Source organism: Leopardus geoffroyi, chromosome B2 (genome assembly GCF_018350155.1).
Source record: "Leopardus geoffroyi isolate Oge1 chromosome B2, O.geoffroyi_Oge1_pat1.0, whole genome shotgun sequence".
NCBI classification, from domain to species: Eukaryota; Metazoa; Chordata; class Mammalia; order Carnivora; family Felidae; genus Leopardus; species Leopardus geoffroyi.
In genome coordinates, this window is record NC_059332.1 from 15855401 (window position 1) to 15876200 (window position 20800).

At 44.7% G+C, this 20800-nt stretch overlaps 1 protein-coding gene across 8 annotated transcripts in view; it reads right to left on the reverse strand.

The window, feature by feature from the left end:
- The window catches only part of PHACTR1 (phosphatase and actin regulator 1), a 566563-nt gene that overhangs the window by 294945 nt on the left and 250818 nt on the right, over positions 1 to 20800 (reverse strand). The window lies entirely within an intron of this gene.

Below are 20800 nucleotides of genomic sequence, written 5' to 3' on the forward strand. Positions count from 1 at the left end.
ATCAGAGATTCCCACCAGGTGGGGGCGGATACAGCGAATGATTAAATGAGATTTTTGAACACTGACTGGCGCAGCTTGTAAAGACAGAACTGAGGCAGGCAGGGGACCAGCCAAGGAATGCGGCCACAAATCCAGCCAGACAGGGTACGGCAGAGATTTTCTGAGATGGACAGATACCCGGACATAGGGATGGATTTATCGAGAAGGTAATCAGGCTTAAATGAGATACAAGCTCGTGCCAAGGTCCGAGGAATGGTGGGGGGAACCAAGCAATGTGTTCACAGGGTCATGGTTTTTCCTAAATTTCCCCAGTCATATATTTTTGCGTCTGTTTCTTAAAAAGACCCCTCCCAGGACGCTACTCCAACACAAGTTCAGAGTGTTAAATGACAAAATGACAATCCCATCGGAGAATGTCAGGCAAAAAGGAGCTGACAGAAGCAGGGCAGAGAACAGAGACCTTTTTTTCTTTTTTCTTTTTCTTTTTTTTTTTTTTAAGTGAAATGGTCTATGGTCCGCTGCTCAAAGGGGAGACCAAATAGAGACCAGGTCCGGAAAATGACTGTTTCTGTGAAAACCTGTCCTTTCCCTCTAAGGGCACGCTCATTCAACTTCCGTCCTTATATAATGGTAAATTATTCTGCTCTCTGTGTTCAACAAATAACCACAATACAAATCATCGCAGACCTTATTTGACTGGGAGATTTCAATGTTTTGTTTTCATCATCGTAAAACCAAAGGCGACTTCCCAGTTTTTGAAGGGAGTGGGGGGCTGCATGTGAAGCTAGTACGTGTAGGGATAAGGTAAAAGAACAGAATCCTTGATTGTGACCATTCAAGTCAGCGGTTTCCTTGTTTAAACGAACTTCTTATTTGGGGGGCAGGGAGGGAGGGGAGAGTGAGAGGAGGAGGGGGAGAGAGGGAGGGACAATGTAGCCAGGTGGCGGGTGGGGTGGGGGGAGAGGGAGAAAGAGTATCGGACACTAGAATTCATAAGCTCTGTGGCCCTGATAGACAAAATGACTGAACCTTTCAAGGTCTGGTTTTTTTCTCTTATGTCAAACAACAGGATCAATTTAGATGCTCTGAGAAGTCTGTTCTCATTCGAAGATGCAACTTATTTAATATTCACCCAAGGAGTTTCACTTTTTACCGTTTGACTGTTTCCTGAAGGGGCTACTCCTACACTTGGCTTTCTTAGACTACTCAATATGCCCTTAGCACACCACCTCTCAAAGGAAATGTAAAAGTCAGCAATCCTGCTCTCTTGTCTTGAAATGCAAAACGATTGACGCTTAGAGCTCCTTGGCCAACTGTCTCCTTCCCTTCCATCACCTCCTTCCCTCGTGATGGATTGCTAAGCCTCTTCTATATTTCATAGATCTTGGCAAGTTGGATTCTCAGAAATAAAGTTCAGAAGGGGGAAAATGAATTTAATTATCCCATTCCTCCCGCCCCACTTATTTCTAGGAGCATAACTGAATGCCAAAGCCTTTCAAGGAGCAATGGGGTGATCGTAGAACCAATAGGCCCATTCTACACATCACACCGGCTGTGCATGAAAAGAAAGACTCAAACGCGTAAGGGAAGGCTCCTGGCCAAACTGAACCTTCTATACCAAGCAATTAAAGATGAACTCTTTGTTAGTTAGAATGTCATAGCATTATTAACATGTTAATGTCGTTTTCTGAACAATGGGGAGAGAGAGAAAATTGCATTGCAGATTTTTCAGAGTGGTGTTTAAGAATGCTTCTATGTAAATAACATGGGCCATCCATAATTTGCTAACATATGGGTCGGGATTTCACTCTGGTCAGGATTTTTATAAACCTTCTTTCACATTTAGCCGCCAATTTATTTTCTTGTCTCTACCCACCGCGAAGGTAGCATGTATACGCTGCTAAACAGTGCAGAACAATGCCTTGTAATCTCTGGAACCTTCCTGACAAGTTTAAAAGAAACCAAAACATCAGACCACCGCTTTCTCATTTCCTAATTGACCATTCATTTCCCATGCTTCCCTGTCCCTTTCACACACATTGTAGCAGATGTAATCAGCATCCCGCCCATATCCCCGCTAGCACTCACTTCCGGAATCAGAAAGCCCAGGGGGAACACCTGCAACTCTGTAGAGAGAGCTTTTTTATTTTTATTTTTTTCCTGATTGTAGGAGTAAAGGAGCGAGCCTTGCTGGAGAGACAATGCCGCCCCCCCCCCAAACAGCATTCAACCAATGATGGAGGAGTGTATGAATAAATACCCAGTTTCCACACCCCCAAACTGGAATCACATGGAGGCGTGGTGCCTCCAGTGGTAACTGGCTTGATAATACACTCTTTATCACCTTCCTTCTCTTTCCTGTCTTATCTCCCCAAACCTCTGCCAGTATTTCCTGAGCCTGCCTCCCAAGTAAGTTACTTGTATCTCTGGGTCAGCTTCTTGGAAACCCCAAACCAAGATAGAACACGAGGTTCCCATATTCACTGGATGCTCTGGGCTCACAGGCCTGTTATACAACCCTGACCGGCTTGTACTTCGTATGGAAAAACGGAGATCCAGAGAGACTGACCCCAAGGTCACATAAGCAGTTAATGGCAGAGAGCAAGATCCCTGAGTCCCCAAGATTCTACGCAGGGAGACTAAACCTGGTTAACCGCCTAGGACATTTTTGAATTAAAACACTACTTTTAGGGGCACCTGGGTGGCTCAGTCGGTTAAGCGTCTGACTTTGGCTCAGGTCATGATCTCAGGGTTCGTGAGTTTGAGCCCTGCATCGGGCTTTCTGCTGTCAGCACCGAACCCACTTCAGATTCCCTGTACCTCTCTCTCTCTCTCTCTCTCTGCCTCTCCTGCACTTGTGCTCTCTCTCTCTCTCAAAAATAAATAAACATCAAAAAAAACAACCCACTACTTTTAGCAGAAGTCAGCCATGGGGTTCAAACTGAGGAATAAAAAAGTCCATGGTGATACACTGAGTGTAAGACAACAAAAAAATGAAGAGAGTGATATGTTCTGTGAAGGTGACAGGAGTCAACAGAGAAAGGTATTATTATCATTGGTCAACGAGAGATGAGAATGTACAAGAAAATTCTGCCTAAGAGCTAAGGAATGTTCTATTGTCTCCAACTCTCAAATTCTTACCATTCTATCGATAGCTATATGTCTATATCTATCTATATATATTCTATATCTATATATATTCTATATATAGAATATTCTATATCTATATCTAGATACATTTATATAGATATAGATATATATAACCTCTCACCTTTGGAAGAATAACCGCTCAGAGCCCTGGACCCTTACATAAAAATAGATAGGCGTCTTTCTCTAAATCGCGCTGTTTCCGTCCGCAGATTCAAGGCTGCCTCATGGCCTCTGCTTTTGTTCATCTTCTGTTGTAATTCGGTGCCTTGACTTTGACAATTTACAGCTGTTGCTGTAGGAGGTAAACCCAGAACAAAATAGACACCACAGAACCTTTAAAAAATAAGACACTGGCCTATGTGAACAGTGCTTTACGAAGCACATAATTGTCTTAAATGACACTAGAAGAGAACGTATGCCTCAAGACAGTTTATGAGCAATATAAATATTATTCTACATGTGTATTTGCTCTCATTTGTCCAAACTTCCACATTCCTTCGGTGTGAGATCTCTCTGAGGGCTTGACAGATTAAAGCAAGCCTGCAATTTATCAACTAATAATAATACCTTCAAAGGAAAATGATATTCTTAATGGCGCATCATCAAGTTTTTAATTTATTTCATTCCTCTAAAGTTTCAAGAGGAGGACATTTAAAATGGGACACATAGCAGGATTATTTGATTCTACTCTTGATTTGGGTTGTTATGAATAAAGAGAAGCTTTTGAGTGTGCCTTCAAGGTCAAAATGTGGAAGGCTGTGTTTATTCTGAGACTCCTTTCAAACACAGGTTTCTAGAGCAGGATGTGGTAGGTTGAATAATGCTCCCCCCCCCCAACAAAGATGTCCACAGTCTAGCCCCTCCCCCACCTGTGAATATGTTAGGTTACACAGCAGAAGGGACTTTACAGATGTGATTTAATTAAGAGTCTTGAGATAAAGAGATTATGCAGGATTATCCAGAGGGACCAATGTAAATTACAAGGGTCCTTGTGTGGAGGCAAGAGGGTCAGGTCAAAGAAGAAGGAGATGTGAAGACAAAAGCAGAGGTTTTTGTGATCCCATGGCAAAGAAACAACTACAAGCCACGGGATGCAGGTGGTCTGGAGAGGAAAGAAAATGGGTTCTCCCCTAGAGCCTCTAGAAGGGGCCTTCTGACCCCCAGAAAGAATCCATTTGCATTGTTTTAAACTACCACATTAGTGACAATTTGTTACAGCAACAACAGGAAACAAACACAAGTATGTTTAAGAATTACTGTTGGGCAATCTACCAAGAAGGGCTACTCTGTGCCATGCACGCCCTTTCGCCCAATCTCAGACAAGCAGGGTGAACAGAAAGACCAAGCCTTAGATCAGATGTCTCCTGCGCTCCAATCCTGGCTCTGCCACTTACTGTCTGTTTTCGGGCAAGTGACGTCACCTCCCTCGGTAGGTCCCTCATTTTCTCCTCGGTAAAGTGGTGGTTGTCTACGTTTCAGATGTAACAGAATTGCATTTCAATAAACCATCCAGACAGAGTCAATGTACCAGCAGGTTGTTGTGGGATTTCAATGAGATCATGTGCAAAAGATGTCGATGCAGTGTTGGTTACACAGCAGACTGTTGCTCCTCTGAGGTCAGTTCTGTTCCCCTCACCTGAGCCTTACACAGCAGGGGCTGCGTAGGATCCCACAACGAGCTTGCTAAAAGGCAGACGCATCAATCTGTATCACCAATAGCCTCCCGCCCGCATTGGGAGAGCATCAGAACTTCTTAGCAGGGATTATCTCCTTCTTATTCTCCTAGCTCTATTGAGACATAATTTACATACCATAACGTTCACCCATTTTAAGTGCATGGGCCAATGAATTTTAGTACAGTTGCAGAGTTGAATTACCATCACCACAATCTAATTTTTGAACATTTCCACCATCCTAAAAGAAGACACGTGTCCATTTGCCATTGCTACTTACTCTCCCCCTCACCCTGTGCACACACTGATCAGCGTTCTGCCTTTTTCGGCCACTTCGTAGAACCACACAATACATGGGCTGTTTTCCCGGCCCTGTTTACTTCTCCAGGCTCGCACCTTACCAATTGCCCATCCCCCCACCTGCCTGCCATGACAGCAAAACAATTATTTTCAGTTCCCTGAGTTTCCACAGTTCACACTTTTCTGCCTCCAGCCCTATCCATGCGCACCCCCCTCTGCCTACAACAGCCTCTATGCATCCTTCAGGGCTCAGCTGAGGCTCTGCTCTTTTCCCGAAGTCTTTGACAGGTGCTTTCCTGGCTCCTGATTCTATAGCTCGTCATGCTACATTATAACTGCCTGTTTGTCTGCGATCCCTGTAAGCCTTGAGAAAGCACTTGCGATCTATCTTATTCATCACTGTATCCTTAGGATCCTGCATGGTACCTGGTACTCTAGCTATTTATCAATAGGATGGAGTTAAAAAACGTCTCCACTTTGTTCAGACTTCTTTTTTGCTAAATTCAGAGAAGCTAAACTAAGGCTGAAATATCAGACATTTCCTGGGTCTGTTTGGTACCAACATATTACTAGGGATAGTTGGGGGGATGTGTGTATACAAATGTGTTATATATCAAGAAATATATAGCATTATACAGCATTTCCTTCTCCTTGACTAATTTCTGAACAAAACATGGCTGAATGACTTACGCAATATTCTACGTAATCCGGGAAATAGTTCCACCTGGGGTAGGTTGGGAAGGCTCATTCTTAAATCTCTATTGAGTCATGTTTTAACCTTTGTACAGAAGGTATGTACTGAGCTATTAAAAAAAAACAAAAAAACAAACACGGGGAGCCTGGATGGCTCAGTCAGTTAAGCCTCCAACTTCAGCTCAGGTCATGATCTCATGGTTTTATGGGTTCGAGCCCCATGTCGGGCTCTGTGCCGACGGCTCGGAGCCTGGAGCCTGCTTGGGATTCTGTGTCTCCCTCTGTCTCTGCCCCTCCCCTGCTTGAACTCTGTCTCTCTCTCTCTCTCAAAAACAAATAAACATTAAAAAAAAAACACAAAAAAGTAAAATTAATTTCAAACCAACGTTTTCTAATACAGTCAGTCTCTGCTTGGGGCAGTAGGGGATGATATACGCTGTAGGGTGGCCACCCCGAAGACTGGGAGGAAGCCTAAGTCTAAGTAGTAACAAGAACTCAGACAAAAGTAGATTTGTAACGAGGCCAAGAGATGCGTTCCAGGCTAGTATCGGGTGAAAATGAAATTAGAGAAGAAAGAAGGAAAGGGGTTCCTGAAGCGTTTCCTCACACACTGGCTGGTTTGTGCTCCTTACCCTGATATGTGAGAGAACAAAGTTAACTCCAAGTACACAGATGAGCTTCCAATAGGGTAGTGCCCTGAGGGACAAGAGATATCTCATCGTGACTGTCCAGGCCGTGTCTGTTCTATTACTGATCGTGCTACTGACCATTGCTACACAGTTTCAACTCATGGAGACGTATGGTTAAGAAGAAAACTTACGCAATGATGGTTGTTCCGGTCAGTTTAGATTCATGCCTATGAACTACCCGTAGCATAAAATGGGAAATATTTACATGGCGTCCAAAATTTCAGTTCTTTACAGCCTGTTATAAATACTTCCAGCAAAAAAAGGAGGAGGGAGAGGGTGGGATTAGAATGGCTTTTTGGTGGATTAAATTTAACTTCTAAAATATGCTGTATACTTAAGTCCCCTTCTTTGGGATTTAATACTTAAACAACTGGAGGGGCTCCTGGGTGGCTCGGTGAGTTCAGTGTCTAACATCCGCTCAGTACATGATCTCGCAGTTTGTGGGTTCGAGCCCCGCGTCGGGCTCTGCTGACAGCTCGGAGCCTGGAGCCTGCTTCGGATTCTGTGTCTCCCTCTCTCTCTGACCCTCCCCCGCTCACACTCTGTCTCTCTCTAAAAAATAAATAAACATTAACAAAAATAAAAAAAATACTACAATGACTGGTTAGTAGACAAATTGCGTCTGCATAAATAGGAATATATTCTTTTCTATCTTGCCATAGTTTTGTTATCAAAAAGTAGGAGCGAGCTTAAGAAGTGAGCACGGCTGTTGGCTAATTATTGGGAGAATGGGAAGTTCAGCTTCACCTAGGTGAAAACTGAACTAATTCTGATTGGCAGGTATTCTCTCCTGGTTAGGGATACAATATTTAATTACCCCGACCACAGCACATGCAGCTACTTCGGGGTGCATTCTGTAAGTGACTCATCCAACAAGGTCCACTGGGGTGCAGTTATGAGCAGAATCAGACGTTCCCCAGAAGCAATATTACAGGGGCACCTGGGTGGCTCAGCAGGTTAAGTGTCCGACTTTGGCTTCAGCTCAGGTCATGATCTCACAGTCTATGAATTAGAGACCCACGTCCTCTGCACTGGCAGCAAGGAGCCTGCTTCAGATTCTCTGTCTCCCTCTCTCTCTTCCTCTCTCTCTCAAAAATAAATAAATAAACATTAAAAAAATAGAAGTGGGGCACCTGGGTGGCTCAGTTGGTTAAGTGTCCAACTCTGGGTTTCGGCTCAGGTCATGATCTCACGGTTCGTGGGTTCGAACCCCACATTGGGCTCTGTGCTGACAGGGTGGAGCCTGCTTGGGATTCCCTCTCTCTCTGCCCCTCCCCTGCTTGCTCTCTCTCTCTCTCTTTCTCTCTCTCTCAAAAATAAACATTAAAAAATTTTTTAATAAAAAAAGAAGTAATATGACATCTTAAGTGCAGGATTCTGAATTCTCAAATATGCGTCTAAGTCCTTGAGCATATCAAACATTTTTTTTCTTCTGAGTCTCAATGTTGGTTGTACCCACAGTCCTATCTGTAGCTCACCTATAAGAGTAAACAGGGAGAACGTTTGTAGGGGTGAGAGTTCACGATGGTTTGCTAAATTTTCACAGCTGAATGTGAACTCTGCAGTCAGCACATCTGGAATCGAAAGCATTTGCCTCTTTCTTTTATCAGCAACATACAAATGGGCACTTAAGATGCTTATTAGAGAAGTCAAGTGTGAGTTTATTGCAACTGAATACTCACCTAAGACTCAGGCAAGACACCTGGTTTTGAGAGAGGCAGCCTTGAACTATTGCTTTTAGTTCTCCAGGTCAGCGCTCCTCAATGTCGGCTGTCCATTAGGATCACCTGCGGTGCTTTAGAAATCCCTACATCCAAGTAGGGATTTGACTTAGAATTTTTTTAAAGGCTTCCCGGGGTCATGAACCACTATTCTAGAACCTTGCTTCTTCTCCAAGTGTGGTTTGTATTAGCATGACCTGGGAGACTCTTAGAAATGAAGTCCCTTGAGCCCCATGTCATACCTGTTAAATCAAAATCTGCATATTTGGCGAGATCCCCAGGTGATTCTAATACATCTGAACGTTCGTGAACTGCTTTTTAAAATATAAGGTTCCATAGGCTCTTTGTTTGTGTTGTCAGATCATCAAAGAGAAGCAGGCCAGCCGGACTCTCTGGTGAACGAGTTCCGGTTTCATGATCTGTCTGAGGATCAGTATGGCCCATTGGTGTCAGTTACACAATTCCCGTCAAGGACATTTTCCCATTATGTACCCAATAGTCCTCATGCAAGAATCCGTGCCATAAAAGTCCTTTAACATTTCAATGACAGAAAAAGCTCATGTCACCAGATGAATGAATGGTCCACGGGAATTTCGAAAGGGCATCCTGGTGAAATCTTTGAAACGGATTTCGGAGGAACCATCAGTAGCTGCACCTGCGATGGTCTCCAGTTACACCTGTGCTTCAGTACCCATCTCCCTGGGATTAAACTGCAGGCCAGGGGTCAGAACTGGGAAGAGTGGAGAGTGGTGGCTCTCCAAGTGGTGTCCTGGGACGAGCAGATCACCTGGAGGGCTTATTAGGAATACAAGTTCTCAGGTCACACCCGGGCCTGCTGAAGCAGAAACTCTGAGGATGGGGCCTCCATGATTCCGATGTACATGGAATTTGAGAACCACTCGAAGCAGATGTGAGGTAGGCTCAGAGAACTTTCATTTCTAGCAATTTCCCAAGTGAAGCTGATCAGGGAACTTACGTTAAACACCCACCCCCGTCAGTGGGGCACCTGGGTGGCTCAGCTGGCTAAGCGTCTGACTCTTGCTTTCAGCTCAGGTCATGATCTCATGGTTTGCAAGTTCGAGCCCCACATCAGACTCTCAGCTGTCAGCACGGAGCCCGCTTTGGATCTCCTGTCCCCCACCCCCACTTACTCCCTCTCTCAAAAATAAACATTAAAAAAAGACCAAAAACTGCCCGATGAAGAGCAATGAAAGAGAAAGCAACATAAACTTGACTTTACGTAAAAGCTACTTTAGGGGCGCCTCGGTGGCTCAGTCAATTAAGCTCTGACTTCGGCTCAGGTCATGGTCTTGCAGTTTGTGAGTTCAAGCCCCGCGTCAGGCTCTGTGCTGACAGCTCGGAGCCTGCTTCGGATTCTGTGTCTCTCTCCCTCTCTCTCTACCCCTCTTCCACTTGTGCTCTGTCTCTATCAAAAAATGAATAAGTGTAAAACAAAAATTTAAAAAATACTAACTTAGCAGGCTTCAATTCTGGGAATTTTAGTTCATTAAAAAAAAAAACCCTCAAAAATAATGGGATTTTTTTTTTTTTTTTTTTTTTTTTACTATCCCTGAAGTTAGTAGCTCCTTTGAAGCTACTATTTTCCAAGCTCGATTATGAAATTCTACCTTGGGTTTTTAAGGGCTAAGATACTAACAAGATTTCAGTAGAGAAGTTATATGCTGAATTATCATTTAGCAAATGGAATGTGGTGAAAGGATATGAAAATCTAAGAAAGGGAAGGAGTTTGAGCGGAAATCACAGAAGCCAGTGGTCACCTTCCCCTTGGGTTATTTTCCCTGAAGGATTGTATTATTCTAGTGAGTGAGACAGGCACGCAGTGCAGATTCCCCAAAGGCATCATAAGGTCGGCTCTGTCAGCTTTGGAAATCTCCATTTCCAGGGCTCTGCCCCCACCCCCCAAATCCAGAACCTCTGCTCAGGCATCTGTTAGCTCTTGGCAAAACAGCCCTTCCTGTTTTCAAGATAATGTTTTAAAATGGCTCATAAAAGGTTTCTTGGACATAACTAGTCCTTGCAAAGCAGCATTTTGATGATTAAACTATACATGAATCAGAAACATATGGAGTGAATGAATTTCCCTCGGGTTTGGCAAAACGCACCTTGGACTTTACTCCGTCCAGAATACTTGAAAGACAGTTTCAAGTGTTTGTGGAATCAAACAAACACGGCTTCGCTCTTCCCAGTTTCCTTTTACGTTTTAGCAGTTTAAGAAGAGGACAAAGATTTCTCCGGGTTTGCCTTCGCCTCTGTTCCTACCGTTACCAGACGTCTACACAAACGCACCCTTTGCTCACCTAAGGGTTGCGGCTGAATGAGGACAGAGTACAGTTACCAGATGCATTCCAACTCTCTCTTCTGGTTTCTGAATGGTTCAAGAGGTTTCTTTTTAATTCATAAAGGAAGGGTTTCATACTTGGGTTATTTCAAAGAATAGAAAGTCCCTTGGAGGTGAACTCTTTCCTGCTTGCCTGCAGAGATTCAAGCTATCTATTCTTGTAGCCTCCGGCATTTGAACTCTGTGGGCAGGGGTGTTCGGATGAAACAGCACAGCTCTGGAGAGCCCCTCTGTGTGGTCAGAAAGATTGCTCAACTTCTGGACATCTTGGGAGGGGCTTTTCAGAAAGTAGGAGGGAGCCCAGGATTCTGGTGTCTTTTTCCCCCTATTATATATCATTAATATGTTTTTGAATGTAACAAACAACTCATGCCCTTTTTTGATGAAGCCCCCTCTGCATGTAGAAACTGTTCCTTTCCCAGGCACAGTACCGTTGGGAATCCTGGGGAAATAACGCTTAATACCTAAGTATCAGGGGAATATTTAATTTCTTCATACCTCAGGGTTGTAGACAAAGAAGTCTCGGGGATCTGGATTTGGGAAACTTAAAGAGGGACTTCATACCTTTAAAAAAGTTCAAAGATAATCGATTTGGGAGATGAAATGCAAAACAGGGACCATGCCTTTTGTGTCACGTTATCCAAATCTAACATACAAATAGCATAATTGTGTTTTCCCCTATTAATGAGCAATCTGTCAATAAACCATAAGTCTATTAATGTGAAATGCAGAAGCGATTAGGAGAATTGTTGCTAAGTAACATGAATTGTATTCTTGGAAACCTTGAAATCTTCAAACTTTTTTATGAAACGGCACAACCTACCAACATAACATGCTCAACTTCGGCAGCCATTAAATAATTTTAGCTATCCCTTTGTGACACTGAGGGGGGAGAAAAAGAAAGAAAAGAAACCTAAAGGATGGGAGAGAAAACAACATTCCTGTGGGACAGAAGAATTTGAACAAAAACAGGAAGGTAGGAATATCTGTGGTGCAAAGAGAAAATATTGGAAAAAAATAAAATTAAAAACAAGAAACTAGAGAACGAGACAGGGTATCATTAGCATTAATGCTTCTCTTCCTCCAAGATCTCAAACTCCAAAACTTCACCCTGTTATTCCAACCTCCAAGGTCACTCTGCCTGGGCTTGAATTCCCTGTTCTGTGTATAAGCAAGGTGCCCCTTAGCAAGTTGCTTTAGTTCTTTGAGCTCACTCTCCTCGTCTGTAAAATGGGCATCATAGTCACTGCCTCGGGACTTTTGCACGGATTAAGTGAGCTTGCTCAGGTAGAGTCTCTCAGTAGCACCTGGACTATATGAACGCTCAGAAAATAACAGCCGGCATCTCTGTTCTCAGACCCCGGTCCTTAAGCCCTGCTGCGCCTGCTGCTTACCCTTCCTACAATCTTCCAACCACCCACCACCTCCTGCTGACTTCAGAGTCCTCCTGGACCCCTGCCTCCCCTTTGCCCTTCATATGCAATCAGTGGCCAAGTCCTGTTGATTCTACTTCCTCCATTTTTCCTCGCTGTCACCTGATCCAGACCTTTGCTAAGTCATTACAAGCGGATGGCATTGCACAATGAGACACCAGTCTGGCAGACTGGGTTCATGCTTGCTGTCTAGGCTCCAGCAAGGTCCTTATCTTCTCCCAGCCTTAGTTTACTCTAACTCTGCGTGAAGGAGATTACGATAGGATTCTCAATATTCAAGTAGCCCTCTTCTGTAAAGTCAGTGTGAACACTCAATTACTGAATACGGAACCATTGCTCCTGGGGGAAATGTATGGTAAGATTCCCGCGAGCCTCTGGTCACAATGTTTTCACCAACTGATCAATTTATACCTTGTATTAAGTGTGTTTCTGTTTGAAGACCTCTTAGTATCTATTGCTGATTCATTAACCTTGAACTTGGCCCACAGCACTATAACTCATTCCTGAACAAAGCTCATCAAACACGTATTTTGTCCATAAGCATACCGCAGACTTGTTGTGCTCAAGAACACAAGACAACACTTCAGCACTATACTTGGGGACCATTTTATTATTTTTTTATTATTAAATTTTTAATGTTTATTTATACGAGAGAGAGAGGCAGAGCGTGAGCAGGGGAGGGTCAGAGAGAGAGGGAGATGCAGAATCCGAAGGGAGTTCCAGGCTCTGAGCTGTCCGCACAGAGCCCGACGCGGGGCTTGAACTCACGAACCGCAAGGTGTGAGATCACAACCTGAGCTGAAGTCGGACGCTTAACTGACTGAGCCACCCAGGCGCCCCAAACTTGGGGACCATTTTACAGCAGAGTTACCAACAAAAAGCAAAACAAAACAAAACAAAACACCATGAACAACATGAGACTAAATGGACCATGAAAACACCACTTGTTTACAGTACGAAGCCGAAACACGAGAGCAGAGTCTCACCTTCTTCGATTTTCAGTTGGAAGTATACATGTGGGGCAAAATTTTTGTGCTGCTCTGCACATGCCCACGGATGACGGAAAGCATCACGAGTATTGGGGTTACAAATAAATTGAGTGAATAAGCGAATCTGCAAGTACAGAACCCGCGAATGACGCGGATCAAGTCGATCAAGCTAGGTCGATCAAGTCGATCAAGGTAGGTGCACTTGGCTATTTGCACCTACCTCGCACGTCTGCTGGGCGGGTCAAAGAAAATGCTCAGAAAGTAATATCTAAAGGAAATGTTCAGCAACCACTAGGCACTCAGCAAGTGAGAGCTACTTGCTACTAGTATCATCATCATCATCATTATTAACCATTGTTTGGTTCGCCACCCGTGCAATAACATTGTAACTGACTGTTGCACACCCCCTCTCTCCATTCACCCTATCCTTCGCGTATTTCTAAGCTCCGACCATGTCATTCTCTGCTTGATATTCAAGTTCTCTCCAATGAAGGTACAACTGGTCGCCTTCTTTCTACCCGCTCCTCTCCTAAAACGGGCCTGCTCACCCACCTCAGGTACCATTCTGCTTCCCAATTACTCCAGCTCTCCTCTATTGGGCATTTTCTCCTCCTCCCCATCCGCACTGAAATACACCGGTTCATCCCTCAAGACTTTGGTTGAAAACATTCCCAAAGCTATCTTTAGGGGCGCCTGGGTGGCTCAGTCGGTTAAGTGGCTGACTCTTGATTTCAACTAAGGTCCTGATCTCACATTTATGGGACCGAGCCCCGTGTCAGGCTCTGTGCTGACCGTGCAGAACCTGCTTGGGATTCTCTCTCTCCCTCTCTCTCCCTCTCCCTCCTTCCCTCCCTCTCTCTCCCTCTCTCAAAGTAAATAAACACTAAAAATAAAAACAAAAAAACCCAGAAAACATTCCCGAAGCCCTCTCTAGCTAGAATTATCTTTTTTTTTCAACCTCAGTAACCATTTTTTCTGTTCTCATGAAGCTGCCAGTTCTGTATCTTATTAAAACTTTTACATACATGATTTATTTCTCTAGATACAATAGATCTGATTCATCTTTTCTTACCCTGCAAAACAGGGTTCTTGGTTCAGTAACCAGTAAGTGCTTACCGATTAAATACAATAACAACGATGACAACAAAACCCCCAAGGTAGTGATTTTTTGCTTTATCAAAAAACAAACAAGAACAAAAAAACAAAAAAAAAAAAAACCCACATTCTTCACTTGGGAAGTTCTGTATGTGAACAAACCAACTTAAACAAGAGTTCCTAATTTATGTTCCTAATTTATACGAAAGCCAAAGAGAACCGATGTTAATTTTTTCTTGAGGTCTGACGGCTTGTTCCTGATTGTGTATCCTTATAACTTTTCAGGCTTCAGGTCCTTTTTTGGGCAAGTCATGAACCTTAAAATCAGTGCTAAGTAATCCTTATTCTGACATATTCTGAATTGTATCCCGGTTTCAACAGCCTCTTTCTAATAACCCAGACAAGGGAACTCGCCACATGGAGACAACACCACACCCAAACAGCTTGAAGACTCATTTAGCTTGCTGACCCCTTCCTTCCTCTGCCTCTGAAAGGGATCCCATCAGAGGGGGAAATCCGTCCACTAAGGATTCAGTGTGTTCTCGTTTGTGCCAAGACAGCACCAGGAGCAGATTCAGGAGGTATGGTCATGATGCTTGGGGAACCGATCCTTTCCCCTTGGGCATGCAGGCGTATCTTTTTTTTTTTTTTTTTTTTTTTTTTTTTAAAGCAAAAGGACCCAACAGGGTATTTTATGAGTCACTAAATGTGTGCTTCCTTGTCCCTTCCAATATAATTTTTCACTACCATCGTTGTTGTTTGCTTGTTTGTTTTTTAAATCTAGGTATGCCTTGCTTGCATGATTTCCTCACGTTTCCTGTTGGGATGTGCCCTCCCGGAGTGTGCAAATGGTCACCGAAAGGGGCGGTTGTGAGGGGTAAGGGGCGAGAGGAAGGCAGGGAGCACGCCCACTCTCAGCCGCAGACACTGCGAATCACCTGCTCCTCGCCCGTTACCACTTTCTCTGTCGTGCCTTTTCATGCCTGTGACTTTAGAAGAGGTGTCAGTCCCACTGCACTTCCCATATTTGTGGGGACATCTCAGCCATCAGCTGGGCCTCGTTTCTCTTCTCTGAAATCAATGATCTCAAATTCAAAAAGAAAGTGATACGTAGGGGCGCTTGGGTGGCTCAGTCGGTTAAGTGTCCGACTTTGGCTCAGGTCGTGATCTTGCCGTTTGTGGGTTTGAGCCCCGCATGGGGCTCTGTGCTGACAGCTCGGAGCCTGGAGCCCTGCTTTGGATTCTGTGTCTCCCTCTCTCTCTGACCCTCCCCAGTTCATGCTCTGTCTCTCTCTGCCTCAAAAATAAATAAACGTTAAAAAAAATTTTTTAAAAATGAAAATCTATTCAAGCATGAAGGAATGTTATTATGAAACAGTCTGTGTAGAGGACATGCCAAGTGAGGGATTCATTCATTCACTCACTCATTCATTCATTCAACAAATATTTGTGAGTGCATGGCACCACTCAGTAAAATAGGGGCGCCTGGGTGGCTCAGTCGGTTAAGCGTCCGACTTTGGCTCAGGTCATGATCTTGCCGTTTGTGGGTTTGAGCCCCACATGGGGCTCTGTGCTGACAGCTCAGAGCCTGGAGCCCTGCTTTGGATTCTGTGTCTCCCTCCCTCTCTGTCCTCCCCCACTCTCTCTCTCTCTCTCTCTCTCAAAAATAAACATTTAAAAAATTAATTAAAAAAATTAAAAAATTAAGAAAGTGATATGTAAACATCACTTACAAACCATCTGCCTCTCGACTCACAAATTCTGTTTCAGGAGTAAATAAATGTACATGTGTGTGTATTTCAGGCAACCGTGTAACTGAATATCACTGTTCACACTGACTGAGAGCAGGGAGGGCTGCAGACTGACTGAAGTGTGCACGATCACTCTGAACACGGCAGGACCCCGGATGGCAGGACCAATCTCCGACTTCCTTTACGAGACAGAACATTGAAAGGAAGTGGGAAATTAGCCAGGGAAATGCCACAGTCCTTCTGACCTCGAAGGAGCTTCTAATTCCAAACAATTAAATCCATTCTCTAAGAACATCTGTCACCATAGAGATGCAACCTTGACAGGGACAGTCTGCTAATTCTTGGACAGAACACCTGGGAGGAAGTCAGAACTCAAGCTCCGTGCTTCCCCTTAGTAGAAATACCCCAGGAAGTCAAGCTCCTCTGAATCTCCCAGACCACTTTCCCTGATGTCTCTCCATGGAGATTTTGAAGATTGTATTTTCCTTTAGGGATCTAATAAATTTCTAAAACAAGAACATACCTTTTAATGAGCTTTCTTTTTTTTTTTTTTAATTTTTTTTTTTTTTTTTTAATTTTTGGGACAGAGAGAGACAGAGCATGAACAGGGGAGGGGCAGAGAGAGAGGGAGACACAGAATCGGAAACAGGCTCCAGGCTCTGAGCCATCAGCCCAGAGCCCGACGCGGGGCTCGAACTCACGGACCGCGAGATCGTGACCTGGCTGAAGTCAGACGCTTAACCGACTGCGCCACCCAGGCGCCCCCTAATGAGCTTTCTTAATTGATAGAGGTTATGGGCTGAATTGTGTGCCCTCCAGATCCACAGGATGAAGCCCTAACCCCCAGTACTGAGGGCACTTTGACGACGCCCCCCCCCCCTCAGAATGGGACTGTATTTAGAGATAAGGTCTATAGGGAGGTAATCAAAGTTAAAGGAGGTCATATGGGCAGAGCCCTAATCCCCTCAGACTGGTGTCTTTATCAGAAGAGGAAGATGGGTGCCTGGGTGGCTCAGTCAGTTAAGCATCCGACTTTAGCTCAGGTCATGAGCTCGTGGTTCCTGGGTTTGAACCCAGCATCGGGCTCTGTGCTGACAGCTCGGGGCCTGGAGCCCGCTTCGGATTCTGTGTCTCCCTCTCTCTCTGCCCCTCCCCTGCTCGTGCTCTATGTCTCTTAAAAATAAATAGAACATTAAAAATTCGAAAAGAAAAAGAAGAGGAAGAGACACCAGGGATGTGCGTGCGCGTGGACACATGCACACACACACACACACACACACACACACACACACACATCTGAGGGCACAGAAAGAAGGCCGCCATATTCAAGCCAAGGAGAGAGGTCTCGGCAGAAACCAAACTGCCAACACCACCACCTTGGAATTCTGCCTCCAGAGCCATCAGACAATAAGGTTCTGCTGTTTAAGCCTCTCAGTCTGAGCCTTTGTGTTACAGTCACCCTAGCAAATGGATACAGCAGTTATAGGTTATTCATTAGCTATAGATTATCCACAGTGATTTTCTTCTGTATCCCTAAGAAGAAAATCCCGTTTTTTAGTAACATACACGTGCCTTCCTTTGTGTCGATTTTCTTTAATCCTAAATAGTTATTAAGACCTCTTGATAGGCCCAGCTAACATTCAAGTTCTAAACATTGTTGAGGGAATAGTCAAAGGTTCTGGTCATCTCTTCAGTTTTTTTTTTTTTGTTTTGTTTATTTAGTTTTGAGAGAGAGAGAGAGAGAGAGAGGGAGAGAGAGAGAGAGAGAGAGAGAGAGAGAGAGAGAGAGAGAGAATGAGCAGGGGAGGGGCAGAGAGAGAGACACACACACACAAAATCTGAAGCAGGCTCCAGGCTCTGAGCTGTCAGCACAGAGCCCGATGCGGGGCTCGAACTCACGAACCGTGAGATCATGCCCTGAGCCGAAGTCGGATGCTTAACTGACTGAGCCACCCAGGGGCCCCCCATTTCTGTTTGTCTCAATTTTAGACTTTTGTGTTGTCTTTGTGGTGGGTTTCTTTTTTTTTTTTTTCAATGTTTATTTATTTTTTTTGGGACAGAGAGAGACAGAGCATGAACGGGGGAGGGGCAGAGAGAGAGGGAGACACAGAATCGGAAACAGGCTCCAGGCTCTGAGCCATCAGCCCAGAGCCCGACGCGGGGCTCGAACTCACGGACCACGAGATCGTGACCTGGCTGAAGTCGGACGCTTAACCGACTGCGCCACCCAGGCGCCCCTGTGGTGGGTTTCTTAAAAGAAGACACTCTACACCATTCTTCACTCTGCCCTTGTCGGGGAGCAGGGGGGATTTTTATTCACTTTGTTGCCTTGAGAGCCCAGGCACCTGGAGCACCTTTTATGAAATCCCTCTCTCAGCACCTTCCCTGTAACTGTGGATTCTGAATCCTACAGGAAGCAGAATACCCATGGAATGCAAAAAGAAAGGCCCTTTGACATCGTTAGCCTTTAGATTAATTATATGCCTGTTTTTGGACTTTTATAGCATGTGATCGGTGGTTGCTTGATGGGAGACATCAAATCCCCCCCCCCCCACTTGGAGGCTGCAAGAGAAAATAAAAACAGAGCCCAGAAGGGGCTGCAGGGTCGCAGATTTTGCGCTGTTCCAATTGGAGCGCTGGGGTCATGATCACAACCACCCATCGGCATGAGCTGGCCACGTGGGTAAACACCTTTAGGGGCTCTAAGACCAGCAATTCTGGAGAAAAAAAAAAAATGACACAGCGTAACTAACAGCAAGCTGAAGTGAGGAAAATCAAGTCGGCCGCACCGGACTCCAACCACGGAAAGTGTCCGAGGCTCTCCAGAGACAAGGGCTACCCTGCCTTGGTGGGGCCAGCCCTGGTGTGGTCCCCAGTGGGATCATCAGGAACAGTGCAATCCCACAGGCAGGGCTCAGGGAGCCTGGGGACAGATATCCCCCCCCCCCCCACCGGTGCTGCCACCGACGTCCTGTGTGGCTTCAACCAGTTCAATAGACTCTTCTGTGCAAAACGTGGGGACAATGATTCACAGAAAGGAACAGACGAACAGACATGCTAACAGCTTCATTCCAGAACATTCTGAGGATCCCAAACGTTGTTGTAAAGTTGCACAACGTTATTTATTCCCTCCTCTCTGGGATATTAAAAGGGAAACCATGAACTGGTTTCTCAACTGTTTTGTGGTCACTAAAAACATCACAAATCTTAACGATAACAACAGTGGTCACTAAAAGTCACAAATCATAACCATAATAATATCAGGTACTGTTTATTCGATGCTACTTATGTCAAACATTGTGCTATGTGCCGTTTTCCTTATGTATCACTTTATTCACTTCCCATACAACCTGTGAGTTAACTACTATTAATATCCGATTTTACAGAGGGAAAAACCGAGGCTTAGAAAGGTCAGGAAGCTTGCCCAAGGTCACTCACTGAATAGAAGAGTTGGAAACGGAGCCCAAGTCCGTGTGAACACAGAAGGCTTATGCTTTTCAACAAAGTCTCCACATTTCTACGGGGACCAGATTTTCCCCTTCCTATCTGGCCTCTTCTGATCAGCTGTCACATGAGCTACTGAACTGTCCCAGAAGCGGACATCCAAACTTATTATCTTGGTGTCCAAACTGCATTTCCCAGACTGTGCCTCACCCTGAAAGTAACACAAAAGCCTTTGTGCAACCACAAGTCCTGGTTCTTGGGGTGGAAAATGTGGGCACCATGGTTTAGGCAGATGACCAAATTTGAGTGAATTACAGAGTGCAAGGCAAGGCACTCAACAGTAAAACTAGTCAGGGCACCGTGTTATCTTCTGTGATCTCAAAGGCACTGGTGAATCATATGGTGTCCAGAGGTCACCCTCATGAATCTCGGTCCTCGGTATATTTTTTTATATTTTTTTTTAATTTTTTTTTTCAACGTTTATTTATTTTTTTTGAGACAGAGAGAGACAGAGCATGAACGGGGGAGGGGCAGAGAGAGAGGGAGACACAGAATCGGAAACAGGCTCCAGGCTCTGAGCCATCAGCCCAGAGCCCGACGCGGGGCTCGAACTCACGGACCGCGAGATGGTGTCGGTCCTCGGTATATTATGGAAATGTAGAAATGCATCCGTTTTCGAGGGGTGGAAATCTGCATAAAAGGCGCTCTGTGTGCCGTCATTAATTATTTAAGCGATGCTTTCTGGAGGGACTGCCAAGGCCTGCAAAGGGGGATCCGTGAACTGTTCTCTCATAGTATGAATATTTGTGATATTATGCTATCTATATTTCACACATGGGCATTAATCAGAAACCTCACCACGTTATCCCGTTTGGCTCTGTGGTCATCATTTAGTTGTGCTAAATGGAATCTTTTCGATCGCCAAATGTGCTGGTGATCTCAAAGAATCACTGAGTCAGAATCATTTCTTTTTGTAACATCCGAATACTCTCTCATGGCGATCCTTGTTCCCCTCCAAAGAGTTGTTTATATTGGACACGTTTGGCTCATAGAATTTGCCCCAGCCAAGGAGTGAGGTTGCAAAGGGGCAAGAGGCGGCCAAAAACCTGAATATCTCTTCACGAGACATCATTCTGAACACATGTTCCCTTTGGCTTGAACATCACCGTATTGTGTTTAGAGCACCTCAGTGTGGCCAAAAAAGAACCACAATTCAAAAGGAACCCCTCAAAACTACCGCCTTGCCTATTTCCCGAGTTCTCTAAGAATCCGTGAGAAAAAGAACCCATGGTGGCCGTTCTCGTTCATGCCCAGCAAGCTGTGATCTGTTGCCATATTGATTTTTATCCCCATGCCTCAAACCTCAAAACGCCACAGCCTGAAATGGGGTCTCACCAAACCTTTCTTTTTCCTTCTATTTATTCCCCGGTCCGGTCCGCTTTCTCTTTTGTCATCCACAACTTCTCCCCGGGGCCCACCTCCCCCAGAGTAACAACTGCTTGA